This window comes from Dunckerocampus dactyliophorus, chromosome 13 (assembly GCF_027744805.1).
Source record: "Dunckerocampus dactyliophorus isolate RoL2022-P2 chromosome 13, RoL_Ddac_1.1, whole genome shotgun sequence".
Lineage (NCBI taxonomy): Eukaryota > Metazoa > Chordata > Actinopteri > Syngnathiformes > Syngnathidae > Dunckerocampus > Dunckerocampus dactyliophorus.
The window spans coordinates 3,658,032-3,664,071 of record NC_072831.1 but is presented as its reverse complement, the minus strand read 5'-3'; the positions used below and the strand labels follow the sequence as shown (position 1 = coordinate 3,664,071).

The 6,040-nt window shown below is 46.9% G+C and overlaps 8 non-coding genes across 8 annotated transcripts; 7 read left to right on the top strand and 1 right to left on the bottom strand.

Annotated features, from left to right (window-relative positions):
• The first annotated feature begins 1,117 nt into the window (after nt 1-1,117).
• trnak-uuu (transfer RNA lysine (anticodon UUU)) lies at nt 1,118-1,190 on the top strand. Its single transcript has one exon. It is a non-coding gene; the product is annotated as a tRNA-Lys (tRNA).
• Nucleotides 1,191-2,354: 1,164 nt separating this feature from the next.
• Nucleotides 2,355-2,426, top strand: trnap-cgg (transfer RNA proline (anticodon CGG)). Its single transcript has one exon. It is a non-coding gene; the product is annotated as a tRNA-Pro (tRNA).
• Nucleotides 2,427-2,575: 149 nt separating this feature from the next.
• Nucleotides 2,576-2,647, top strand: trnaq-cug (transfer RNA glutamine (anticodon CUG)). Its single transcript has one exon. It is a non-coding gene; the product is annotated as a tRNA-Gln (tRNA).
• A 726-nt stretch (nt 2,648-3,373) lies between these two features.
• Nucleotides 3,374-3,446, top strand: trnak-uuu (transfer RNA lysine (anticodon UUU)). The gene has a single exon. It is a non-coding gene; the product is annotated as a tRNA-Lys (tRNA).
• Nucleotides 3,447-3,812: 366 nt separating this feature from the next.
• trnaf-gaa (transfer RNA phenylalanine (anticodon GAA)) lies at nt 3,813-3,885 on the bottom strand. The gene has a single exon. It is a non-coding gene; the product is annotated as a tRNA-Phe (tRNA).
• Nucleotides 3,886-4,606: 721 nt separating this feature from the next.
• trnap-cgg (transfer RNA proline (anticodon CGG)) lies at nt 4,607-4,678 on the top strand. Its single transcript has one exon. It is a non-coding gene; the product is annotated as a tRNA-Pro (tRNA).
• A 149-nt stretch (nt 4,679-4,827) lies between these two features.
• trnaq-cug (transfer RNA glutamine (anticodon CUG)) lies at nt 4,828-4,899 on the top strand. The gene has a single exon. It is a non-coding gene; the product is annotated as a tRNA-Gln (tRNA).
• A 726-nt stretch (nt 4,900-5,625) lies between these two features.
• Nucleotides 5,626-5,698, top strand: trnak-uuu (transfer RNA lysine (anticodon UUU)). Its single transcript has one exon. It is a non-coding gene; the product is annotated as a tRNA-Lys (tRNA).
• The last annotated feature ends 342 nt before the right edge of the window (nt 5,699-6,040 follow it).

Here is a 6,040-nt window from a genome sequence, read left to right as displayed (position 1 = left end):
TACCAATGCAATCGCATCATGTCAATTTGGTACCAAGGGAATCCTGTCGTTTCGGCCGAAATGCTCAGCAACAAACAGCCGCTCTCTCAAGCTACCAAGGCTTGTTGGGTCTAGTGTATGATTCTCGCTTCGGGTGCGAGAGGTCCCAGGTTCAACTCCTGGACAAGCCCTCCGTCCGTATAGGCTGACTTTTGACTTGATTATAACCTTTTACGTAATTTCCCTAAAAAACGATCAAATAATGGAATGCTGTCAACTTTATCGTAGTCTGACACTGTGTACTTGGGGATCAGACAATGTCAGACACTTGCTATCGCCGGTTCCATGGTGTAATGGTTAGCACTCTGGACTCTGAATCCAGTGATCCAAGTTCAAGTCCTTGGTGGGACCGACTTCTGCGTCTTGGACGGTCACCTCCTTTTACGTTAAGTGTGTGTGATTAGGGTTTTTTTATTTGAGGATTTGAGTTGAAATACATATCTATAAATACCATATCAGTGGTTTCCCAAGAATCAGGATGAGTTCCCAGAATGACGGTAAGGTCCGTGACAGCTGATGTCATACATCAGCTGGCAATATATGCATGTGAGGTAAGACACTTCGGTTGTGTGTGGGGCGACACAAGTCTTTTCAGTTCCTCTGTCGAGTCAAGAAGGACACAGCACTGTACTGAAATCTGGGACCTTTAGATCTTCAGTCTGACGCTCTCCCAGCTATTTCAGCTGTGGAACGGGTTTTCGGCTTTTCCAGGTCAGGGCTCAGCCTGTCAAAGGTAAGAAGGGGCACCAGTCCCGTTCCTGGTGCCCCTGTGTTTTGGGGGCAAAAAGGAGGCTTTGGCAAATGAACTTCAGAGCCTATCACTGGTCACCTGAACAGGGGCTTGAATCCTGGACACTCAGATCAAAAGTCGAATGTGTCAGTGACTGGCTCAACCTTTGTCTTATCTGACCATAAAATCTTTTACCCAGAAGGTGTTTGGCTAGTCCGTGTGGCAGTGTCCAACCTAAGCCTGTCTTATAGGTGGCAATTTCGGGAGCATGTCCATGGCGAAGCCAGAAATCCAGCCACTTGTATGCCAGAAAATTTAAGTCACGTGACTTTTTAATGTCAAAGAGCGGCCTGGATAGCTCAGCTGGTAGAGCATCAGACTTTTAATCTGAGGGTCCAGGGTTCAAGTCCCTGTTCAGGCGGTGAATGATAGGCTGCTTCACCTACATGCAAAGCCTGCCTCTTTGGTCCTGATTTGGAAACACATTGTCAATAGTCTGAGCCCAGCTATTGTCCAAATTGACAAGGCCTTTTGTCCTGAGCATTGTAGCACACAAGACCAGTTCCAGAAAAAATGGGATTTTCGTCAAACATGGAAACAACCGAGCCACTGTTGGGCTTTCAAATATCACCTTGGCGTCATCAACTTGGCCATTGTAGTGTTTGGATCGTCAAGCTCCCCGAACGTTCGCTGGATTTTCAGAACGAAATCTGTGGTCACTCATTAACCAGAGACACGTTCAGCAAGGCTTTTTAAATGATCTGGCAAGGCAAGAACAACATTTCAACTGTGCTGAAACCCGGGATTGAACCAGGGACCTTTTAGATCTTCAGTCTAACGCTCTCCCAACTGAGCTATTTCAGCTGCAACACAGCATTTCCGCTTTTCCAGTCAGGCCTCAGTTCTTCAAATGTAACCAGGCTGGGCGGGTTGCCCTTGTCTTTTGCCGGCTAAAAGGAGGTCTTCGCAGATGAATCTCAGAGCCTATCACTGGTCACCTGAACAGGGACTGCTCGTCTGACTGTGGAACTTTTGTCCAGAAGACATTTGGCTTGTCCAAGTGGGCACTTCAAATGTAAGTGGAGCTTAGAGGTGGCAATTTCAGGACAGGAGCTTCTTTCTCCATCCACATCTTCTCAGTCCAAGGCGAGCTCACATATTCTGCCTCGACTAAGCCGGAAGTCGGTAGGTCGGTCGTGTCCAAATTGATCAGGGTATTATTGCCTTCAGAAATGATGGGATTTTCTTCAACGCAACAAGGATTCTCATAGAAAAACATGGTTTGAAATGTTTCAAAAGTAGCCGTGAAGGAGCCATGGAAACAGCCTAAAGGCACTGCTGGGCTTTGAACCCAGAATCTCCTGTTTACGAGACAGGCACTTTGACCGACTCAGCCACAGCGCCCGCAAAGCTGCAGAATTTGCACCTAAGTTACTCTTTGCCCTTAAAAACAATAACAAACGTCAAAACCACGACGACGCAATTTACCAATGCAATCGCATCATGTCAATTTTGGTACCAAGGGAATCCTGTCGTTTCGGCCGAAATGCTCAGCAACAAACAGCCGCTCTCTCAAGCTACCAAGGGCTTGTTGGTCTAGTGGTATGATTCTCGCTTCGGGTGCGAGAGGTCCCAGGTTCAACTCCTGGACAAGCCCTCCGTCCGTATAGGCTGACTTTTGACTTGATTATAACCTTTTAACGTAATTTCCCTAAAAAACGATCAAATAATGGAATGCTGTCAACTTTATCGTAGTCTGACACTGTGTACTTGGGGATCAGACAATGTCAGACACTTGCTATCGCCGGTTCCATGGTGTAATGGTTAGCACTCTGGACTCTGAATCCAGTGATCCAAGTTCAAGTCTTGGTGGGACCGACTTCTGCGTCTTGGACGGTCACCTCCTTTTACGTTAAGTGTGTGTGATTAGGGTTTTTTTTATTTGAGGATTTGAGTTGAAATACATATCTATAAATACCATATCAGTGGTTTCCCAAGATCAGGATGAGTTCCCAGAATGACGGTAAGGTCCGTGACAGCTGATGTCATACATCAGCTGGCAATATATGCATGTGAGGTAGACACTTCGGTTGTGTGTGGGGCGACACAAGTCTTTTCAGTTCCTCTGTCGAGTCAAGAAGGACACAGCACTGTACTGAAATCTGGGACCTTTAGATCTTCAGTCTGACGCTCTCCCAGCTATTTCAGCTGTGGAACGGGTTTTCGGCTTTTCCAGGTCAGGGCTCAGCCTGTCAAATGTAAGAAGGGGCACCAGTCCCGTTCCTGGTGCCCCTGTGTTTTGGGGGCAAAAAGGAGGCTTTGGCAAATGAACTTCAGAGCCTATCACTGGTCACCTGAACAGGGGCTTGAATCCTGGACACTCAGATCAAAAGTCGAATGTGTCAGTGACTGGCTCAACCTTTGTCTTATCTGACCATAAAATCTTTTACCCAGAAGGTGTTTGGCTAGTCCGTGTGGGCAGTGTCCAACCTAAGCCTGTCTTATAGGTGGCAATTTCGGGAGCATGTCCATGGCGAAGCCAGAAATCCAGCCACTTGTATGCCAGAAAATTTCAGTCACGTGACTTTTTAATGTCAAAGAGCGGCCTGGATAGCTCAGCTGGTAGAGCATCAGACTTTTAATCTGAGGGTCCAGGGTTCAAGTCCCTGTTCAGGCGGTGAATGATAGGCTGCTTCACCTACATGCAAAGCCTGCCTCTTTGGTCCTGATTTGGAACACATTGTCAATAGTCTGAGCCCAGCTATTGTCCAAATTGACAAGGCCTTTGTCCTGAGCATTGTAGCACACAAGACCAGTTCCAGAAAAAATGGGATTTTCGTCAAACATGGAAACAACCGAGCCACTGTTGGGCTTTCAAATATCACCTTGGCGTCATCAACTTGTGCCATTGTAGTGTTTGGATCGTAAGCTCCCCGAACGTTCGCTGGATTTTCAGAACGAAATCTGTGTCACTCATTAACCAGAGACACGTTCAGCAAGGCTTTTTAAATGATCTGGCAAGGCAAGAACAACATTTCAACTGTGCTGAAACCCGGGATTGAACCAGGGACCTTTAGATCTTCAGTCTAACGCTCTCCCAACTGAGCTATTTCAGCTGCAACACAGCATTTCCGCTTTTCCAGTCAGGCCTCAGTTCTTCAAATGTAACCAGGCTGGGCGGGTTGCCCTTGTCTTTTGCCGGCTAAAAGGAGGTCTTCGCAGATGAATCTCAGAGCCTATCACTGGTCACCTGAACAGGGACTGCTCGTCTGACTGTGGAACTTTTGTCCAGAAGACATTTGGCTTGTCCAAGTGGGCACTTCAAATGTAAGTGGAGCTTAGAGGTGGCAATTTCAGGACAGGAGCTTCTTTCTCCATCCACATCTTCTCAGTCCAAGGCGAGCTCACATATTCTGCCTCGACTAAGCCGGAAGTCGGTAGGTCGGTCGTGTCCAAATTGATCAGGGTATTATTGCCTTCAGAAATGATGGGATTTTCTTCAACGCAACAAGGATTCTCATAGAAAAACATGGTTTGAAATGTTTCAAAAGTAGCCGTGAAGGAGCCATGGAAACAGCCTAAAGGCACTGCTGGGCTTTGAACCCAGAATCTCCTGTTTACGAGACAGGCACTTTGACCGACTCAGCCACAGCGCCCGCAAAGCTGCAGAATTTGCACCTAAGTTACTCTTTGCCCTTAAAAACAATAACAAACGTCAAAACCACGACGACGCAATTTACCAATGCAATCGCATCATGTCAATTTTGGTACCAAGGGAATCCTGTCGTTTCGGCCGAAATGCTCAGCAACAAACAGCCGCTCTCTCAAGCTACCAAGGGCTTGTTGGTCTAGTGGTATGATTCTCGCTTCGGGTGCGAGAGGTCCCAGGTTCAACTCCTGGACAAGCCCTCCGTCCGTATAGGCTGACTTTTGACTTGATTATAACCTTTTAACGTAATTTCCCTAAAAAACGATCAAATAATGGAATGCTGTCAACTTTATCGTAGTCTGACACTGTGTACTTGGGGATCAGACAATGTCAGACACTTGCTATCGCCGGTTCCATGGTGTAATGGTTAGCACTCTGGACTCTGAATCCAGTGATCCAAGTTCAAGTCTTGGTGGGACCGACTTCTGCGTCTTGGACGGTCACCTCCTTTTACGTTAAGTGTGTGTGATTAGGGTTTTTTTTATTTGAGGATTTGAGTTGAAATACATATCTATAAATACCATATCAGTGGTTTCCCAAGATCAGGATGAGTTCCCAGAATGACGGTAAGGTCCGTGACAGCTGATGTCATACATCAGCTGGCAATATATGCATGTGAGGTAGACACTTCGGTTGTGTGTGGGGCGACACAAGTCTTTTCAGTTCCTCTGTCGAGTCAAGAAGGACACAGCACTGTACTGAAATCTGGGACCTTTAGATCTTCAGTCTGACGCTCTCCCAGCTATTTCAGCTGTGGAACGGGTTTTCGGCTTTTCCAGGTCAGGGCTCAGCCTGTCAAATGTAAGAAGGGGCACCAGTCCCGTTCCTGGTGCCCCTGTGTTTTGGGGGCAAAAAGGAGGCTTTGGCAAATGAACTTCAGAGCCTATCACTGGTCACCTGAACAGGGGCTTGAATCCTGGACACTCAGATCAAAAGTCGAATGTGTCAGTGACTGGCTCAACCTTTGTCTTATCTGACCATAAAATCTTTTACCCAGAAGGTGTTTGGCTAGTCCGTGTGGGCAGTGTCCAACCTAAGCCTGTCTTATAGGTGGCAATTTCGGGAGCATGTCCATGGCGAAGCCAGAAATCCAGCCACTTGTATGCCAGAAAATTTCAGTCACGTGACTTTTTAATGTCAAAGAGCGGCCTGGATAGCTCAGCTGGTAGAGCATCAGACTTTTAATCTGAGGGTCCAGGGTTCAAGTCCCTGTTCAGGCGGTGAATGATAGGCTGCTTCACCTACATGCAAAGCCTGCCTCTTTGGTCCTGATTTGGAACACATTGTCAATAGTCTGAGCCCAGCTATTGTCCAAATTGACAAGGCCTTTGTCCTGAGCATTGTAGCACACAAGACCAGTTCCAGAAAAAATGGGATTTTCGTCAAACATGGAAACAACCGAGCCACTGTTGGGCTTTCAAATATCACCTTGGCGTCATCAACTTGTGCCATTGTAGTGTTTGGATCGTAAGCTCCCCGAACGTTCGCTGGATTTTCAGAACGAAATCTGTGTCACTCATTAACCAGAGACACGTTCAGCAAGGCTTTTTAAATGATCTGGC